At 37.7% G+C, this 21,556-nt stretch overlaps 1 protein-coding gene across 7 annotated transcripts in view; it reads left to right on the top strand.

Annotated features, from left to right (window-relative positions):
- The window catches only part of LOC149201365 (putative serine/threonine-protein kinase WNK11), a 37,794-nt gene extending 34,327 nt beyond the window's left edge, over positions 1–3,467 (top strand). For all 7 annotated transcript variants that reach the window (XM_089402925.1, XM_089402924.1, XM_089402922.1 and 4 more), the window contains one exon: positions 3,020–3,467. The gene's annotated coding sequence lies outside the window, so the exon portion shown is untranslated. The remainder of the gene's footprint in view (positions 1–3,019) is intronic.
- The last annotated feature ends 18,089 nt before the right edge of the window (positions 3,468–21,556 follow it).

The following is a 21,556-nucleotide window of genomic DNA, read 5'->3' as shown; positions in this document are numbered from 1 at the left end:
TATCACCTGATCTTTCTAGACAATTTTCTATAGTGACCAAATTCGTAACATTGAAAACATTGAATCTTTGACATGTCCCTCTTTCCTTGAGGGGCAAATCTTCTTTCTTCCAGTCTTCTTCCTACATTTTTTCTTTGAAAACCAAACTTCTTTCTTCCTCCACCTTTCTTGAAACGTGCTACATATGCTTGAGAATCACCTTCATCTCTTTGAATCTTTCCTCTTCATGTGAGCCTTGATTCTTCTTGAGTGCAGTTGGTCCATAGTTCATCAAATTTTGGAGCATCTTTTCTAGCACAAACTCCAGCTGCAAAAGCATCCCATGGTTCAGGCAAACCATTGAGTGTTGTAGTTACTAATTCCTTATTAGAAAGTCCTTCATAAATTGCTTGTAGCTGATCTCTTAGTTGATATATCCTCAGAAAATATGAAGCTATAGTATCATTCCTAGTCATTTTAACATCGTGAAGTTCATTCTTCAAGCTCATGGCTTGACAAATATTGTTGATAGTGAACAAACTGGTTAGGGCATCATACATTTGCTTTGAAGATTGAAGACTTGAAACATAGTGAATCAAGTGATCCTTGATAGAGTCTATAATGATGCTCATGGCTGTGATATCATCCTTTTCAAACTTTGCTTTTTCTTCATCTTTTTCTGGGTTGGTGACCTTGCCTACCTAGGAGACCTTTTTTGCAAGGAGAAGATCAATCCTTGTCTTCCAAGCCCTAAAGTTTGTAGCTCCTTCTAATTTGTTCTCAGCCTTCATGTGGGAACCCATAATCATAGACAAGCAAGTAGATCTAGGGTTTCAAGGGTGATCTCTTACCAAGCTTCTTCAAGAGTGATCTCAACGTTCCTTTTGTTACCAAAGCTCTGAAACCATGTTGATTTTTTCAAGTGCAATATATATACAAGCACAAATTTCTGAAAATTCTGATAATTACTTCTAATGATATATTTCTTTTAACAATTCCAATTTATCATTAAGCAATTACACTTCAGAAATTCAACCATAAACCATAAGGACAGTAGAGATCACAATGCACAAAAGAGAACACAAGATTTACCTTGGGAAAACCCACTTAGGGGGAAAAGCCCCAACAACCTTTTCTTAGAGAAATTCTTCAGTTCAACAAGAGATACATCTAATGCTGCTAGTCAACTATGCCAACAAGATAATGGTCAAACTTGGTCTCCAACCCTCAAGTCAAGTCAAACCAAGTCAAACTTATGCTCTTCAAGATTTGGGCCTTCTCAGATCTTCCTAGAATTTCAGCCTGCCCAAAAATTTAGCCTACCCAAAAACTGTTGCCCAAAAAGGTCACACGTGCGAATTCTTGGAGAGAGAGATGCGAGCTAGAGAGAGAGATCTTCGTCCTTCTTCTTCTTGTCCTTTGCTTGGATGCCCAGAACTTGTCTTCTTGTGAGGAGATTGAATGGTGCCTTTGTGGAGGAGGTTGAATGCCTTTATATGGTGGTATGCATGTCTAGAATGGGTGTGTCTCTTCATTGGGTCGAATTGACTTGAGGGAGGGCCGACTTGACTTTCTTGGAGCCAAAAATTCAAATTTCAATTTCTGGAAATTTCTCTTTTACATCCGAAATGAAGAACATGTCTTACATAATTTTTTCAAGGTCTAAATAATCAAAATGACATGAAGAAACTATCTTAGAAATTCTTATTACATTACAAGAGCAAAAATATAGTTATGAGAACCGACCATAGCTACAAAAATTCAACAGGGAGAACAAAGACAATAAAGCCTATACTTCGATTGTTGCTTCTGTAAGTGAAGAGGTGAGTTGTCATATAGTTTTAATGACAAATTCTTATGCTGCATTGAAGAAGTTGAAAGATCTATATGACTCACATTCAGAATTGAAAGTTGTTCAATTGATGGTCAAACTCTTCAACCTTGAGTTGAAAGATAATGACCCCTTGGCCCTAGCCTCTAAAATTAGAGCCATCATGCATGATGTAGATGTCATTGGAGTTAAGATGGACATTTCTCTCACAGCCTTTGTCAAGGCCCTGTATCCTACTGCTCTATCTTGAATCCTTGCAAACTAGTGAGCAACTAAAATCCATTACTTTTGACACCCTGGTGGAGAAGTTTGCAGAATGAGAGAAAGCATTCAGGAAGAGGAAGAGAACAACTCAGTCCCCTGTAGAAGAAGTGTGCCTTGCTCAGAAAGGGAAGAGTCAGTCACATGATTGTCCTAAAAGAAGCGGCAGCAGAAGAAGATGTGAAAGAAAGAATTTCAGAGGTAGGGGAGTAAACACCATCAAGGAGAATGCTTTAATCTCCACAGCATTCGCTGCAATAGAGATTTACACCTATTACATAATTCTTGGGTTGTCAATAATCCAACTAAATACACATGATTCTTTGGGTTAGATCAATTAGCATTCTAAGAATAGGATTTATCATTAATTTGTAGTGAGTCTATTTCCTTTTTCCTTGATTGTCCATCTATTTTTGGAGTACGAGTTTATTGTCTGTATGTTCTTGAAGTACTTTTGCTTACATATTATAAAATTACTTATTTGGTCAAAAGTTGCCTTAATCTATTTACTTTCTAGTACTGTAATAATTTGCTTTATATTATTATAGCATTCTAATCAACATTGGATGCATTGAAATCATTAAGATAATGACAAACATTGGTGTATTACTGTTGAAAATAAAAATAAAACAATAGTTCAACAGTGAACACATGAGGATGGGGTGGCTTATTTCGTGACACAAACAAAGTGTGTTATAATTGAAATAAAAAACAAAACATAGATCACACGGGGATATTCTGATATTAAACTTTTATCGTTGAAAAAAAAGCATTGATTACCCATGATTATCATTGGATGCGGGTGGTCCGATCCTTTACAATAATACAAATTGATAGGTCGTTGGTTGGCAATGGTTTCTTTTTGGGAGAATGATAGAGGACGAATGGAGTTGGTGGGTTGCCAGCATTTGATCTGTCCCATGACTTTTCTTCCCATCTGTGTTACAGTGTGTTCCTTGGATGGTCTTCTACGGGCTGGAGCATGTACAGCAGATCTGGTTGCTTTCTGTTACAGTGGCAGAGGATCCGTACATCATTAATTCAGATCTGTAGGTGAGGGTACAGCACGAAATTTGGCTTCCAGCAGTAAGGGCTCATACATGCATGCGCCAGCTTTAGATAGGATAAGGTTATCAATATTCTTAATCTCCAGTCATGCATGTAGGTTATCATTATCCTTAATCTCCAGTCATGCGTGTGCCACAGCTTTAGATAGCATAAAGTTATCATGTCTTTAGTCTCCAGTCAAAGTAGATAGATTGCTGAGTTTAGTTCAGTCGTACTTTTAAGCAATTTATCTATTTTGAAGTTTGACATTTAGCTTCGGCCCAGATACCAAGATAATCTAAAGTCTTTCCTTGGATTGCACTACCTCATCTTCATGTTGATCCATATATCTAGGAAATAGATCTAATTTTGAACACATAAGTGCGTCTTCTTAATTTGTATAAGAAAGGCAGGGGTTTGGATCTGACAAGGATTTTTGGGTTCAGCGGTTGGCCTTTTTACAGGTTTTGACAGTCAGCTATTGAGTTTTGTTATTTGTTTTTTACAGTGTGTTTATAAATTTTAGCATTTATTACTACAAAGAGCTGTTTTGAAGTCTTTAAGTTTCAGCTGTGTAATTTCCAGTAGGACTTCTGTTACAGTGCAGAATCCGTTCACCATGGTTTAGATAACTTTACAACCTACAATTCACGACGATGGCCAGGAACAGAGCCAATCTAAGCATAATAATTTCTCCCACTTTATTTTATTTCAACTTAAGTTCGTTTGTGCATTTGACTAGTTATCGCATAACCATTGACACTACGATGCCAGTGAAGAAATTCTTCTATCCTAAAATTGACATTTACTTTATCTTTTTTAATCCACACACTGCGCATTGGTTGTCTGCTGTCTCGTCACTCTTGACTGCAAGGCATTCGAGGCCTAACTGGCCTAAGCAAGAACATGTCAAAGGTTCCTGTGCAATTACCAGTGTATCAGACTGGAGCATATGTCGATTGAAGATTGTGGATTATTCCAAAAATTGAACGGGCATAAGCAAAGTTGAATGATTGACTTTTCTCATGTTTCATTTGATTTCCCTTCTATTCCGGAATCTGCAATCCATATAAGGATGGCCGTGCATCAGTTTATTTTTACATAAAACTAATTAAATCGAACATGAACTTAATCATAAAACACAGTCCTGCACCTTACTTCTTACGCTTTAGTCATCCCTAGAAACCATATCTGGCCTGCATGTTAGCCAATGCTATATGCAATATCTAAAGATTATTTATGTACATATCACATCATCTTAGCTTTACAATTGCAAAATAGATCTATTTGTCCTTAATAAAATGACCGTAAATACAATAAAGGTGTCTAGGCAAGCATACACCTTGACCCAGTGTTTATAATGTTCAAAATTTAAGGGCATTGCTTTTGGAGGATTATCATGATATCTTCAAGGATCCTATTAAAGTCCCATACATCATTTGGTCCAATAACATATTGATCTACTCCTTGTAATATCATTTACTCAAAGGATCTTTTGGATCACACATGTTTATTGGAGAATGAAGGAATTCAACGTCAATTATGTGATTTCTTGTAGAAGGGGGGACATATACGATCATTAGTCATTTCTCCTTGGGAAAGATCCATTACTCTTGTTCCCAAGAAGTATGGCACTAAACATTTTTACATTGATAACTGTGTCCTTAACAATGCTATAATGAAGAATTGGTGTTTATAGACTAGACGTTTATGACTAGACATTCGAGAGTGGTTCTGACCTCATTGGATTTCATATGGAAAAAGTAGAATTTTAGATCCCACTCAAAATCCAGCAGAGTTGAAAGTTCTTAAGATTTCAAAAATGACGGGATTGCAACATTTCTACTATATTTTATTATGTATGGGGGATTGGGACTAACATTTACTTAAGATCATTAAGCCCTCTATGCACCTCAATGTTGGTGGCACTCACTATTGAGCTCCTCCTGGATGACCCTAGTAAAAATGTACACTTCACTCAACCAAAATCATTGATTAGGATGTTAAGTTTTTTCTCTCTTATTTTAATGTTTAGGGGTTGATTTGATGAGAAGTATCCCAATATAGGCAATGATTTTGATGTTATGTAGCTATTTATTGTAGCATGATTTTGTTTGGCTTTCGGAGGCAATGTAGACCATCTCTGTTAATCTATTTTATTTTTAGAGATGGCTTGCACTCGATGTTTTGGTTATATGCAACCTTGCTAATACATGATAAAGTTTTCATATTTGTGTATAGTAATTTGGATTCATATGGATGCACATGAATTATATGCTCTTTCACAGTTTGAATATTTTATGTATTTTTTGGTCGACCAATCTTTTGGTCTAGCTCCAATAACATTGTTGAGGATGTTGTGACGATTTTCCATTAAGAAAACAAAGGGAAATTTGTTGTTTTCATTGTGATGTTTCATCTAATGAAATACATTTATTTTTGTTTTGATATGATTTTGTATCATTCTACTAGATCTCATGACTCAAGGCAAATATCATATATCTGATGTATCACTTAACATTTTATACATCTTATATATCGATTTTATTTTTCATATTTATGTAGCAATGTGTTTGTTTGATGTTTATGTTGTTTTAGAAGTTAAAAAATAGAAAAAATTTATTATTTCTGTATTTCTTTTTAAGTTCTATAATTTTCGATATTTTCCTCTATATTGCTAATAATTGAAATTTTGGATTGTCGATGATAACTTGCCAATAATCATCAATATAACTTTGCCTTAAACTGCTTGATATGGATATGATGACATACTTTAGATCCCATTGAAAAGTTGTGTGGAATGTGATTTTTATCATGGCAATGCTTATACTTCTTTAAGGTCTATTGCAAAATTCCATCTTATCTATTCTCGAACATTCTTGATTTTCTTTATGAAGTGCATTGCCTTGTGTCAATCTCTTTCTGTGTTGAGTTAGAAGTGCTTACAATTGATGGAGCCAAAAAGGAAATGCCCATAGGCACTACAGGGTAAAATCCAAATCAATTTCATTTGGGCTACATTGTATCATAGGTACTAGATATGGGCATTGTAAAATTGACCCAAATGTGCACCAAGAAATGCTTTTGGGTGTTCTTTGTTGAGTTAGTCCTTATATAAGGAAAATCATCATTGAGAACATGCTAACTGCAATAAACACTATATCATGATTTTGTTTTGTGGTTAGGGTGCATGTTATTTGAGATAGATTCCCATGGTTGTAAGGGAGTGAGAAATGGTGCAAAGGAGAGGCCAATAGTAATATTTTTGTATGAATGGAGTCTTGTGGGTGTCAAAATGGCTTGTTGACTTGGATGAGTCTTTCACAAATAAGCTTGTCATGCTCATGGTTGACTAGAACACATTATTTTCTAAGGTGAAACAAGTTGTCATATAGATAAAATTTTAATGTGTAGGTCCATTTGTGAAGAGTTATATAAATTCATTCAAATACTAGATCTTTATTATAATAATGTTGTATACTAATCTTATGATTGATGTCCACAAGTGTCCAAAATAGTGACTATGGCATTAGTTAGTGGTCATCCCAAATAATCATTGATATAATTAGATAATGTAGTGCATCTATGTTTGATTACCACATAGTTGCTACAAATTTGTTGTTCTCTTCATTTTGTGATTAGGTATGATGTGGTTGTATATGTTTGGGAATCACGATTGTCGTTAGGCCAAACTTGTATGTGTTAGTCAATGATCACGTTGTGAGAGATAAGGATCCACGAGAGGTGGTTAGTCCATGTCACGAAATACATGGGGAGCTCTGGTTTATCCAATGTCCAACAATCTCCACCTCAACACGAGTTAGGTGTGTATCGAACTTGTGACCTATGCTCTGATACCACTTGTTGGGAATCATGATTGTCGTTAGACCAAAACCCATAGAATATTGTTGGCAGTTCAAATGTCTACCATGGCATAACTTTTGCATAAAAAACAACTAATGCTTTTGGAGGAAGAGTTTCAACATAATTATAGTTGTCATCATATCATTACCTAGTGGACCTTTGTATTGTAAATTCTTGTTCGAAAACAAAGGAATTTGTTGTGAAATGCACAATCTCTCATTTGAGTGACACATATGGTCAATGTTTTCGTCCTTGTGGAACCCCCATTATGCTTTCTCTGATGAAAGATGGCACTTGGAATTTGTCCATTGATTACCATTTCCTCAATAAGATTGCAATCAAAATAGGTACCCAATTCTAGCATTAATGACCTTTGAGAGACACGTAAGGGATAATATACATATGTTTTATACATTACATTTTTTCTTTATAAAAAAAATATTGCATATGAAACACCATCAAACTAGTTCAAGCCAAATTTGACAAGATCTTGTTAACTTACAATCATCTTTCCTTTTCTTGAGTAGGTGAATTTTCACATGGTTTTGGGTCCTCCTTTACCTTCATAGTTTCTAAGAATATAGCCATCAACGCCAACCTTTGGGGGGTGGTTACTTTCACATTTTTTAAGAATATAGACATCAACACTGACCATTGGGGGGTGGTTTCATGAGAAATATATTTATAATTCCATATGAGGAATATACATGTCATTGCTCAAACTGAACAAGGAGGCTCGAAGCCATTACAACACAAATCATCATGTCACTTGCGGGAATTAAACCTGGGTGGGGAGAATAACATTTATTCTTCCTAACCATCCAAGATAAACCCCTCTCTCTCTCTCTCTCTCTCTCTATATATATATATATATAGCTTGAGTGGGCCTAATGGTTAAAAGCATGTGTTTCCTTCTAAGAGGTCATAGGTTCAAAACCAGAGGGGGGTAGAGTATGTATGCCTTTGTAGACTTAACAATCAAATCACTGTGCGGAGGTGGGTCCCTTGTCCCACAAACAAGGAGGTCTCATACACCAATTTGGTGTCTGGCTTGGCTGTGACCTTATATATATATATATATATATATATATATATATATATCACAAGACATACCCCAAAAAAAACCCTCATAAAAACAAATAGAATTATGCATAAGACATACCTCTTTGTTTGTCAATGTAGAGATCACTTAATGAAAACTGGAGAGAGATAGGAAAAATAGTTTTTAAAAATCACATCTATATAAAAACTATTTTTCCTCTCTCCAATTTTCATTAAGTGATATCTACATTGACAAACAAAGAGGTATGTCTTATACATAATTTTATTTGTTTTTGTGAGGGGTTTTTCTTGGGGCATGTCTTGGGCACTATGTTAGGAAATTTGTGTAGTGCAATGGAATTCTTACTTTTTTCTATTTTATTCTTATTTATTCAAAGATTGTGTTTATTAGAGTATTAGTTTCTTTGATCATGATACCTTTGGATAGAATTTGCATTTTTTTCTTAATTTTTATTTATTTTTCTCCATGTAAATCTAAATTGGGGTTGGTTTTTTTCTTCAAATACATTTTGTTCCACCCTCAAGCCCATATGTAAGAATGAGATTGCTAGTGCCTTTCTAGACCCAACAACAATTTGCTCTCAAAGAGCCCCAATAGACAATCTAGTCACAAGGAGTTTATATGTCCCAATTGGGATTTGAACCTAGGTGGATAGGATAACATTTTGTATCTTAGAGATGAACTCAATGAACACCATCAAACTAGCTCAACACAAATTTCACAAGATCTTGTTAGCTTACAATGATTATTCCTTTACTCGAGCAGGTGCATATTGATATTGTTCTGGGTCCTCCTTTACCTTCATAGTTTTTAAGAGTATAGCCATCAACACCAAGCTTTGGCGGAGGGTGGTTACCTTAAATTTTTGAAGAATATAGTGATCAACGCAAACCTTTACGGGGGTGGCTACCTTCACAATTTTTAAGAACATATCGATAAATGCCAATCTCTGGGGGATGGTTCCATATATATATATATATATATTGCGTGAGAAATATCTTTATATTCCATATAGGGAATATACATGTGACTGCGTCAACAAAGAGACTTGAAGCTATTACAGTCAATGTGGAAAAAGTTGACATCGGGAATAAATTGGCAAGGTTCCAAAAATTGAAAAAGTCGTTAAAGTTCGGAGAAAATTGAAAAAATCGGTAAAAACTCGGAAAAATTTAAGTAGTACAAAATATTTGTTTTTAATTTTTTTTTAGCTTTTAAGTATCCACAACATCAGATAAATTCATTGCCACATAAATATGAAAAGAAAGCTAGTATATAAGATGTACAAGAAGTCTAATACTACCTCACATATAAATAGTGAATCAAATCCTGGATCCCGACTCTTGACTTAGTCTCAAGAGTCAAAATATCAACAAAAAATATATTAAATGTATATCATCATCATCATCATCATGATACATATACATGCCATAAACTAATTTGTCACTAAGTTCTTCTTCCTCTTTCACGGGAATAAGGAATAACTTTGCCTTTTCCTCTAGGGGAAGAAGGCCCTGCCCCTAGGGCTTCAAATGGACTCTGTCATCCTCTAGAAGCAAAAATAGGAGGTCACCTTTGTCCTCTACTACTGCCCATCCTAGATGGTGTCACCTCCTTCTCCTCCTCCTACTTTGCCTCTTCTTCTTGCTCCTTCTCCTCGTCTACCTTTCTCTCCCTTGTAGTTGCTACCTCCTTCGGGTCCAGTGCTTCTAGATCCACCTCTAACCAATCAGGGACTGAGTCCATGATAGGCCTCTCAATCTCAACCATCCATGCAGTAGTGGTGTCAATATGGTCCAATGAGATGGCTTTCATGTTAGGGGTTTTTTGAAGTTCTCTCACTCACAATTAGAGATTGTAGTAGATGTAGACCATGTCATTGAGGCGTTGGGACAGAAACTGGTAAATCTCCACCTCTTGAGCAGTGACAAACACCTGCTCTATCCACAGACACGAATCACAAAGCTTAGAGTGCAAAATGAGTGGAAAAATGGGCCTTTTCCCAACTTATATGCACCCTAACTCACTCACTGGTTTTTGGATCAACTCTCGATTTTATTGCAAGTTTTACGATTAAATTTAGAGTTTTTCATTTTCGAAGAAATCATGAAAAACTCGGTCGATAAAATCAATGAGTTGAAAAAATCACGAGTTCCCCATATTATCGCGATTTTATTGGGACTTTTTCCACTATGATTACGACATAACTCATCATGTCACTTAATAAAACTAAACCTGGGTGGACAGGATAACATTTATTCCTCCCGACTACCCAAGGTAAACTCAACTGACATCTCTCTCTCTATATGTGTGTTGGTGCGCGTGCTATGCTTTGTTTAAGAACTATTTTTGCTATCTCTCGAGTTTTCATTGAGTGATCTCTACATTAATAAACAAAGAGGTATGTCCTAGGCATAATCCTATTGGTTTTTATGAGGGATTTTTCTTGGGGTATGTCTTGTGAACTATGTTAGGAACTCGATGTAGTGCAGTTCAATGCTTCCTTTTTTCTATTTTATTCTTGTTTTCTCATGGATTGTGTTTCCTAGAGTATTAGTTTCTTTGATAATGATACATTTTGATAGGATTTTTTTGTTGTTGAAATTTTAAATATTTACTAATTTATTTTTCTCTATGTAAATCTAAATTAGATTTGATTTTTTCCTTCAAATACATTTTGTTCCAACCTCAAGCCCATACGTAAGAATGAGGTTGCTAGTACCTTGCTAGCCCCAACAATGATTTGCTCTTAGAGAGTCCCAATAGACAATCTACTCACAAAGAGTGTATATGCCACGAGTGGGATTTGAACCAAGGTGGAGAGGATAATATTTTGTTTCTTAGCGATGAACTTAATTGACTTGTTTGTTTGTAAATATCAAAGTTTTTTCTTTATTTTTTGCTATTATGCTCACAATATCGTTTTCATATCAATACCATTTTCATGTCAATATCATTACTAAGGTTTGTACCTTGGGGATACTGAAGCAAATATTGCTATATCACCGACATGTTTCCATAAATACTCTCTAAAGATCGGGGATTTGGGTCTTATTGCTACCTTGGGAGATGATCATGGTGAGCACATTATTATTTTTATATAATAGTTCATGGCCCTAGAATTATATGAAGAGGTTGATGGTTATTCTTTTGGAATGTGCTTGCTTAGATGGTTACTATGGAGATTACATATAGTGAGTGCCATAACATTTTTCAAATTTATACGGTGAGTGTTGGTTCAAGGCTTGCGACATTGGAAAATGCTATTGTAAGATTCTTGCCTAGAGTAGTGTCAGGAATCCTTCACTGGACTGAGGCAGATGACCATGTTGGGTAGGTGATTTGGTTGAGACATCGATAAGGCACATTGTGGATGAGCTTGGATATGCTTGGATAGGTAAGACACATTTTAGGGTTGCCTTGGCAAGCACTTAACGAATGAATGCCTTGGCCCATGGCAAGATAGACTTCGAAAAAATGTCTTGGTCCATTGGTGAGATGGAGCAGATAAGCTTAGTTTGTTGTGCTTGTGGATAAAGAATGTACTTTATAGACAAAGTATAAGTGATTTGGGCACCCTCGTGGATCAACAGGGCACATTGCGAAGATTTGGGTGCCCATGAGGATAGATAGGGCATATTAGAGAGACTTGGGCACTCCTGTGGATCGACAAAGCACGCTATAGATGAAGTCAAGTTGGATGCACTAAAGAATTTGGCTAGAGGCTCGAGGATTTGGAATGCCAAGATTTATGTAGACCGGTAGAGTTAGATATTTCGTCCTTGGGGCTTGTGATAAACGATCTAGGTGCCTTTGGGAACATATTGCCATATGATCATGGATTACACTTGTTGGGTGTAGTCACTTGGGCACATATCCATTAAGCACATATTCATCAGGTGTCTTATGCATAAATAAAGTTGTAGATGGAGTAGTCATTGGATGATCTAGGCTTTGGAATAAGAAGACTTGGGTGAATGAACAATGGGACATGCTCAAGGTGACTTAGGTGGACTGGCCTGAGATACAAATAGTTGACTTGAGATAACTTGGGTACACTTGATATGACGCGACTTGACAAGTGCTTTGAAAAGGCTCATATAAGTAGATGGGTATCTCGTGGTGTTGAGACAATCATCAAGGAGCATTGGCCAACCTAGGTAACAAGAGTCATTAAGGGATTTTTTATTGTCTTGTTTAAGGGTTTGGAATCATAGGTAGCTAAAGTTGGCTAAGTCACCAAGACAAATCAAGACTTGTAGGAGGTAGGCTTGTGGATGCCTTAGGGGTTGACTTGTACGAGTTTTGTTGGAAATCCTTGTGAGAAGGTAGCCTGCCTTAACATTCTTGCATTATTGTAATTGAGTTGTAGACTGGCCAAGCTCCCAATATTGCATCATATGTAACATTCTTATACTATATGGATAAGGGTGTTAGGCACTGAGTTGGGTGCTTCTTGACCACATGTGTTGTGCATTGTTCTATATGTGTTTGAATGTTCATTGTTCCATGTAATGTTTATGTTGCCTAAGTGTTAGAATTGGTTAGGTAGTACTATAGAGCATCTTAGGCCATGGTTGGACATGCTCTTGATCTAGTTCTTGAATAAGACTAAGTTGAGTAGGACTTAAACATTGTAGCTCAATGTGAAGTTATGGGAAAGATTTGAGCAAATGAGCGTAGTTCGCTTGTAGTATGTATAGAACCCGATGAGAAGGATGAAAGTTGAAAATGGAGTTGGCATACATGTGCCAAACCGTCACTACCATAGTGCACTAGTGTCAATAAACCTCATATTTGATAAATGGGTCTATGATAAATGACTTTGTGAATATATTGAATGGTGACTAATGAGGTGTTGAACTTTGTCTTGGAAAGAGCCAAAGATCAGGAGGACACCATAAACATTATGAAAAAAACTTTTGCTAATGGGAGAGGTTCATCCATGATGTCTATTTAGATAAAATATCAATGATTTGGAACCATATCATACCACTCACAATGTTAAGTTACTTGGCAACTTTTGTAAGGACATTGAGGTACTTGGTGTTGAAATTTTGATGTTCTATCTTGTTACAATCACTTAAATCTAGAACTTCTTTGTGTTGCAAAATAAGTTAAGTAATTGCAGATAGAACATAAACCATATAAACCATATGCACAATGAAAGACAACCAAGAACTCAATGAGACACAGAGAAGTTAGGTCAATGACCAGGGAAAAACCCACAAGGGGAAAACCAAACCAGATTCTTCTTCTATTAGAAATCAATTGTTCAAAAGAGATACAAAGTACAATGAGAGAATAAAGAAGTTCACCCAAATATGAAGAATATCTTTGATAGCAGTAGCTGATGCAAACACTGAATCACTTTGGCTCTCCAAGATCTGCTCTTACTCTCCAAGTCTTTCTCTCTCACAATCTCCTTTAAGTCTCTCCAACTCTCTCTCAAGTTTGATTTCGTAATGTGCAAGAAAGTGTGTCAAGTGAGGATGAGAGGCACAAATATATAGGAAGAGTGAGGTCGAATTCATGAGTAACTCCTATGCCTTGAGGAGGAGCTACAAATGCCAAAATAGGAGTGTAACTTATGCCATAAAGGAGAGGAGTGTAAGTTATGAATTTAGGAGAGAAGTGTAACTTATGCATTAAAGAGGTGTAAGAGGAATCTTTTTATGATGAGTCATTAAAGTGTGTAAGAGAGTGTAAGAGGTGCGTAAGAGCATTAAAGAGAGAGAGAGGAATGAATCCATTAAGAGAGAGAGAGTAACATATGCATTAATTGAGGGGAGTTACACATGACAAGATTGAGAGAGTGAATTTCTTTTTAATAATAATATATTAATATCATAAGAATAATAATATTAATGATAATATTGATGATTAAATCGAAATTGAACTATTGGGATCGATTGATGATCATAGGAGATTTTCCATCAACAATACTTGATTACCAATTGATGCAAGGTGATTTACTATTTTTGGAAAGTCATACTTTAGACTTTCTATTTTTAGAAAATCTGTTTCTAGTCTTCTATTTTTAAACTTTCTATTTTTAGAAATTCTATTTTTTGGACTTTCTATTTTTGGAATTCATCCCTGAGCTACCAATTTTCAACACTCCTTCTCAAGTAGGGAGGAATTTCTTTCTGCAATAAAGATCTTGGCTTTCTCTGCTCATATTTGCTTTGTATCATCTGGAACAATGATGTCTCACTCTAATGAAGATGAATTGTCATAGGGGAGATTCATCAATCACCTTATATTCACTTGGGGGGAATGCCACTTGTCAACACATGGCAAGGATCTCACACAACCAAGTCCCATCTCTACTTGGGGGGATCCACGTGTCAACACATGACAAAGGTCTGACACATCCAAGGCTCATCACTACTTGGGGGTATCCACTTGTCAATACATGACAAGGATCTCACACATCCAAGGATCATCACTGCTTAGGGGGATACACTTGTCAACACATGACAAGGATCTCACACATCCAAGTCTCATTAAATTTCCAGCGGTGGAACACTTGCATCCTAGACAAGTCACATAGACAAGTCTCACTACACCTATTGGCTAGATAGGTGGCTCTTCCCATGTCCCAGATTGTGGATCGGATGCATACTGAGGCCTACACTTGTGGCACACACTACATAATAGGTCACTCATCCTCAGGAGCTTTCCAACATTATTCCCTAATCTTGTGAGCTTTGGAAGGAGGGAAAGGAAACCTAGTGTTCTCGATTAGCTGTGATCGCTTCCCGGAAGGGTCACATCCTGTTGTAGTGGCTACAACCACCTTCCAAAATTTTTCTTTCGCTTTGTTTTGGAGCCTCCCTCCTCAAAAGCTTAGTAGCTTGTCTTGCAAGGCTTAGGTACTTGTGTTTTCATTTGAATTCATCTTTTTCTTTACATTTTTGTGTCTCATCGACCCCTCTATATGATTCATCAGATCATGAGATGCTAATGAACATTTCGAATTTTTTGATCGTGGTTGTCATGATCTCTTTACTCCTTCATTTGATCATGATGCTAATTCATTCGCTGCTGATTTTTCTAAGTCACCGGTCTTTGATGCTCTACCCCCTGATGAAGTGGAACCCCTCAAGCTGTCGAGACACTTTAGCCCGCGCTAATGGTTATGTCATGTCCTCGTTGTCTTGAGGTCAATTCTACTTCCGATCAGAAATCTATTGAAACACCCCAGGCTCCTCATCACTCTCATGTTTGCATTGAAGATCAATATAGTTTATAGATTTCACATCCTCCACCTGAATCACGCGATCCTATCTCTCATGCATTGGAGGAATCATACACAACAAGCACTCTTGTGAAACATAAGTTTTCTTTCTTTTTCATGTTTGCTTGTTTGTCACGGTGAAAAGAGTGTGCATGTTCATCGTCTGCACGAAGTGTGTTGCAACACCATGGTACATCTGCAAAATGTTTGTCTTGCACTTTTACTCTTTTATTTTCTGTGGATGCTTTTAAACTCCAAGTGTGTTGGTCTTCATTGTCTTATCTTTTTTGTGCGCTGGTTTACTTGAATATCTTTCTGGTCGACTATGCCTTCACCAACATGGGTCAACCAATGCGTCGGTGGCTGCATTGGAAATATCACTTCACGTGAGTAGGCCCATGCATTGTTTAGTTTAGGAGTAGGAGTAGTGTTTTCTTTCTTGATCGCTGTGCTTGCATGTTTTTCTTTTCTTACTTGTTTTGCTTTCATTTACTTATGTCCTTTGCTTGTTTGTTTCCTTGCTTGTTATGCACCCATAGGATTAGCTTCACATGAAACTGTGTTTGGCTCTTGAGACAAGCAAGATGAAGTACAAGAGGACCTGTATAATTATCCACAATTGGTTATCTGTTGTCCTCTCTATTTATGAAGAGCTTGTTGTCTTCAGTTGATGATACCCTGATGGAAAATACATTCTGTTCAGAGTGAGTGTTGGTGAAAACACAATGCTTGCCCTTTAAATAGTACCGCCTACTCTAGTCAATTTTTCTATATTCAGTTAACCCTTGTCAGCTCATTCAAGTGGAGTAAGGTGGGGGAAAAACTTAACAAGTATGTCAGAGGTATATATAACATACTTCTTTGAAGGGGAAACCTCTTTTGCTCTCAATAAGTTGGGATCCCTCTTCTGCCTCATGAAATAAATAAGTGCCTATGCATAGTTCTATGAAAATGAAAAATTGAAAACCGAAAAATAAAATAAAGGCAAAATATGTGAAAGGCTTCTTGTGCAGAGAGGTGAAGCAAGTAACTTCGCTATGGTAATTTCCAGGCTCGCTGGTAGCGATGCGATGCTTGTGTACTTGAAGTGACTCTGCCAGGGTACTGTCCAGACCTACCGGCAGCGGAGCAACACCAGAGATGAAACTAAAAATCTGACAATTGTATTACTTGTGCATCAATATACCCCTCATCTCTAAGCGAAACAACTCAGTTGACTTGGCTTGGTATTTGTGTTGACCGACCAAGAGAATGGCAGGGACTATATCTTTAAGTCAAGCTATTGAGGAAGCCATGACGATCAAAGAATCGAACAATACTTCTGGAGGAGTTAGACTCACTTTATACATGACAAGGTCCATACAGAGAGCTGGAGTTCTACCAGTGTGTTGCTAATGTTGTAGCGACTACAACCACCCTCCAAAATTTTGCCTTCGCTTTGTTTTGGAGCCTCCCTCCTCAAAATCTTAGCAGCTTGTCTTGCACAACTCAGGTACTTGTGTTTTCATTTGAATTCATATTTTTCTTTATGGCTTATGCTTGCTTACTTTCTTCGCTGACTAACCTCAAGCCTGCCTTACTCTCAAGAGTTGCGCAGGGCTGCCTAATAATCAGGCTCGCTCTCCAAAATTGCGCAAAACATCCCGATAGTGAGCTTAGGCTCCAAACTATGCAGACCTTGCTGGAAACTTGTCTTTAGTTGGGAAACTGCGCAGAGCATGAGAGGCAGCCAAAGCCACTCAACCCAAGAATTGTGCAAAATCATTCCTTTAGTCGCTGTCTGATGCATGTGTCGAAAAGTTGCCCGGTTCCCTCCGGAACTGCGCAATCTCTCCATGCGTGCATGACAACCCTTTCCTTAAAGAAAGAATCTAAAAGTAAAAACATCCCTGGGAAGTTGGGATCTATTATTAGTTTCCTGAAGGCGACATATTTCCATCTTCAGAAGTCACTGCTAAGTGTCACTATTTCCCTTGATCTCAAGCATATGCATCATGAACTCCATTTTCTCAAATCTATGTAATGGACGCCTCTAGAGCTCACTTATGCATTTGATAATCAAGCTCTAGCTTCCCTAGAAGATCAAGGAGCCTTCAGAGCGTTGTCATTGCTTTTTGGGGTGAGTTTTGATTTTATTGCCTTTTGTTGCTTTTTCTGTCGCTTTGGCCTGTTTAGCTTGTGAGAGTGTTGTTTCACTCATTTTGTTGAATGATTGTTGGCGTTTAACTTGTTTTAACTTATGGAAGTGTTGTTCCAAGTTATAGATTACCTTTCTCAAGTGTCTCATGCGTTTTCCTATTTTTGCACCAACGGTCATTGTTGCATCGACTCCCTTCACATGCTTCGTGTTCCTTTAGTTTAACGATTGCTGCACTCGTCTCACATGCATACATCTACACTTAACCAGATCTACATTCATCCTTGCATCATCTTTTAGATATTCTTGTTTGCACACTCCCCATGGATAGATTTGGGCTCCCCCTTGCCCGGATCTCACATTCACTTGCATGCACTACGTAATTTGGCAGCTCAAGGCCTCTGCCTTAGCGTTTGGAATTGCGCAAAGCTTGTCCTGGGCTGGATCCAACTGCGCACTATGCAATTCCAAGAGCTAGTTTCCCAGCTTGGTCATTGAGATTGTGTAATGCGCAGTCTCTCCCAGGCCCTGTCCCAGCTTGAACTGTACATTGCACACTTCCAGTCATCAAGCTTCCACACTGATTGTTGGGACTGCACAATGCGCAGTTCGAACAGCCAGTGAGTCATCCCTGTCAGTCAAAACTGCGCAATTCCTCTCATCAGATGCCTTGATTGCTACTTGATCATGTTGTGAAGTTGGATTTATAAGAGCTAATGTTTGCTTTCCATGAGTGTCTTTTCTGTCCCACAGGTATCACACTCGCGAAGCGCTTCTCTCCAGTAGTCATTGTACCATAACACCAAAGAGAGTTGCTTCAAGAGCAACCACTGAAATCCGTATCGCGGAAGTGGTTGAACAAGCGCTGATTTACTTGCCAATATATGCAGATGCTCAACACTAATATGGCAGCAAGATCAACAACAATGATAGAAGGCAACAATCCAGTATAGGAACATGGAAAGAGGAAGTTACTGACATAACAGAAGGAGAACAAAGTTTCAAAGTGAAAGCGCGTTCAATCTTCATGCGTGCAACTTTGACATCAAAAGCAAAAGGAAGCGGTGGACACAAACAACAGAGCGAGGAGCAGAGCTTGCGGGTAGCATCACTGAGATTGCATTAAGCAGAACAAGAGTCAAAGGAAGAACAAGAGCTGAGAAGCAGAAATGGGAAGAAGAACAAAGAAGGCACAATGATAGAGCAAGAAACGCCCATACAGGTTGATAAGTCGAAACAACCAACAACTGAGGAAGAGAGTGAATATATGCAGGTTCCCTCACCAAAGTTAAGTACGAGAACCAAGTCTGGTCAAAGGTTGACATGTACATGGAGCAGTTGATGTGCAAGGCCACCAGTGATGACTTGTAGCTAAGCACAGACAACATGCAGAAGTACATCGGTGGTCCAACCACACTCAGGATAGTGCAACACATACTTCAAGATGAGATAGACACAAGTTCCAAGACCACATGCTTGGATTCCATGGAGGCAAGAGTCCGCTTTCAACAAGACAACATCAAGCAGTTTGGGGACATCACAACACAACACCAAGCTTGGCATCAGTACATGACCGAGAAGCATCAAGTGGGTGTTGCCGAGTTGGTCGTTACCAAAACCTTAGAGTCATAATGTGTTGTCTTGCTAGGCTGTCTCTAGCCCATTTTGCCTCATATGGGTACATGTGGGAAATGTATAGTATTGTAAACATGTTGTAAGTGAAATTCTAAGTGTCACTAGTGGAATGTGAAAAATCACTATGTAATGTGAAGAGTCATGAGGGTAGTCCAAGAGTCACAAAGGGGAATGTCAAGGGTCACCCCATCCTTTGTTATAAATAAAACCTCATAACTCATAGAAAATGCTTTTGGGAGCTAAGATTTTGGCTAGTCATTACTTAGAGAAGGCTTGGAGAGTATTGTGACGAGCCTTGGCTTTTCCACAGTGTAGAGTGAACACATCTCTTTGGAGGAGCAGGCGATGTTGATTGTAATGTTCCACTATTGGGGCTAGTGGTTGTCAATGGTGCATGTATGGATGGAAGTTTCACTTAATAATATATTTGAGCCAACACGTGTTCATGGATATATTTTTATTGTAGTTGGACTATTTTGGTTGCTTTAGCAATGTACGTTATTTAACTTACGCATTTGTGTATGAACTATTTTGTATGCAATTGTATGGATCTTGTTGCAGACTTGTTGTTAGTTTAAACCATCACTTTGGTTTGTGGACTATTCTACTTTCCAGCTTGTGACGTCATTCCGCTCGCGTGTTCCTCTCAGGCTACATACTATTACAGGCTTCTAAGGGACATACTTCCCTTTCCCCTCCATGTGTTAGAACCCCCATGCATCTCATTTGACTCACTGCAAGGTCACACATGCTTCCGAAAAAGATATCATACTTACCTCTGCACGCTATTGCAGTCAAGGCATTTCTTTACTACCCATTGCTGGGACTCCTACTCCAAATGGCTTGAGGTCTAGTTGGGACTTCTTACCGGGGAGATCCCCTAACATGTTGGCGGGTCCATCACCATCAACACGTCCATAAGTCCAAGCTGCTCTTTGAAAACCAAAAAATTTCCTTGCGGTAAAGGCTTGGTAAGAATGTCAGCTATTTGATCATCAATTATAATATGATTGAGCCTCACTGCACCTCTCTGCACCATACCCTGGATATAGTGATATTTGATCTGAATGTGCTTGGAATTGTCATGGAATCCCACTCTATTGTCACAATATATAACTTTTGTGTATGGAACTTGCTCAAATAGCTCTCCAAAGAGCTTCCTCATCCATACTACCTCACAGCTTCCTCATCCATACTACCTCACAACTAGCCATGCTAGCGACAATGTACTCAACTTCAATTATACTCAGTGCAACAAACTTTTTCTTTTTGCCACAAATCTAGCTTTATCTTTTTCAATACTATCATCAACACCATGTTTAATTTCATATAGTCATTTAAAAGACACATCAGATTTACCTTGTGGTCTTGGAATCACTTCCCATACATCATTATGAATGATGGACTCATATTCTTTAGCCATTGCATCTTTCCACACTTGAGCCTTCACAGCGTCTTCAAAAGTGCATGGTTCAACATTAATATTGTTGCTCATGGCTACAACCTATCCCTGGAATCGAAACATGTCTATGGGAGAAACATGGGAGAAACATGTCTATCAACATCCTGTAAAGTGTCACGAAACCATAAACATATTTTTCTAGCACATGGAGAAGGATCCAAGGAGTCCATGGGATCCATGGGTTCATTAAAAAAATCAGGTTCAGGCTCGGGACTTTTTGTGCATCCAAGGCATCATCCTGTCTTTCAACATTAGCAGCAGGAGGAGTGTTTATGTATTTTCAAAGAGCTGCATCTTCATCAAATAAGCTTTTCTAAACTCTATATTTCTTTGTCCAGGTACATATATTTTATAAGATTTATATTTTTCTTAATAACCAACAGTCATACCTTCTTACCTGAAGCTTCTAGCTTGGTACCCTTTTCCTTTAGCACATGAAAGTAGATAGGGCAGTCAAAGATCCTTAAGTGCCCATTTTGTTCTGGGTTATATCATAGGGTGGTCTCTTTCCTAATTGCAACTTCTTTGTAGAAGTCTTGATATCTTGTCCACTTCATGTCCATTCAAGTCATGGGATGGCTCAACACCTTCCTCAATCTCGATACAAAGGACTTGGTTCTCACATTCATCAAATGTACCTGTTGATCCCATAATAAGAGCAACAATAATAGTAGCAAAGTAAATAAACATAAGGAAAGTATACCTGGTGATGAGGCAAACATTTATTTCTTTTCTAGATGTGAGAGTGTCTTTTTCATTATCCTTGCACCAACTTCCTCTTGGAGTTTACTCTTCCTGCACTATTCTGCACCCTGATGATCTTCAGGATCTATTTTTCTTGATCGCATCCTCATCAAGAAGTTAGTGAAAGAATCATTCAAATACTCATGCAGGACGAATAATCAATGATCTATAAAGATAAATATAATCAAGGGCAGTGACACAGAGAAACAACATAAGACTTGAAAATACTTATATTTTAATGTTAGCTTTGTTGGAAAATGTAACTAGGTTTTGTCTTCATTAAATATATT

The sequence above is a fragment of the Pinus tabuliformis genome, chromosome 2_1 (assembly GCF_031772625.1).
Source record: "Pinus tabuliformis cultivar Carrire ecotype Pingquan chromosome 2_1, CPIR1, whole genome shotgun sequence".
In the NCBI taxonomy this organism is placed as follows: Eukaryota; Viridiplantae; Streptophyta; class Pinopsida; order Pinales; family Pinaceae; genus Pinus; species Pinus tabuliformis.
This window is presented reverse-complemented; position numbering and strand designations above follow the sequence as displayed.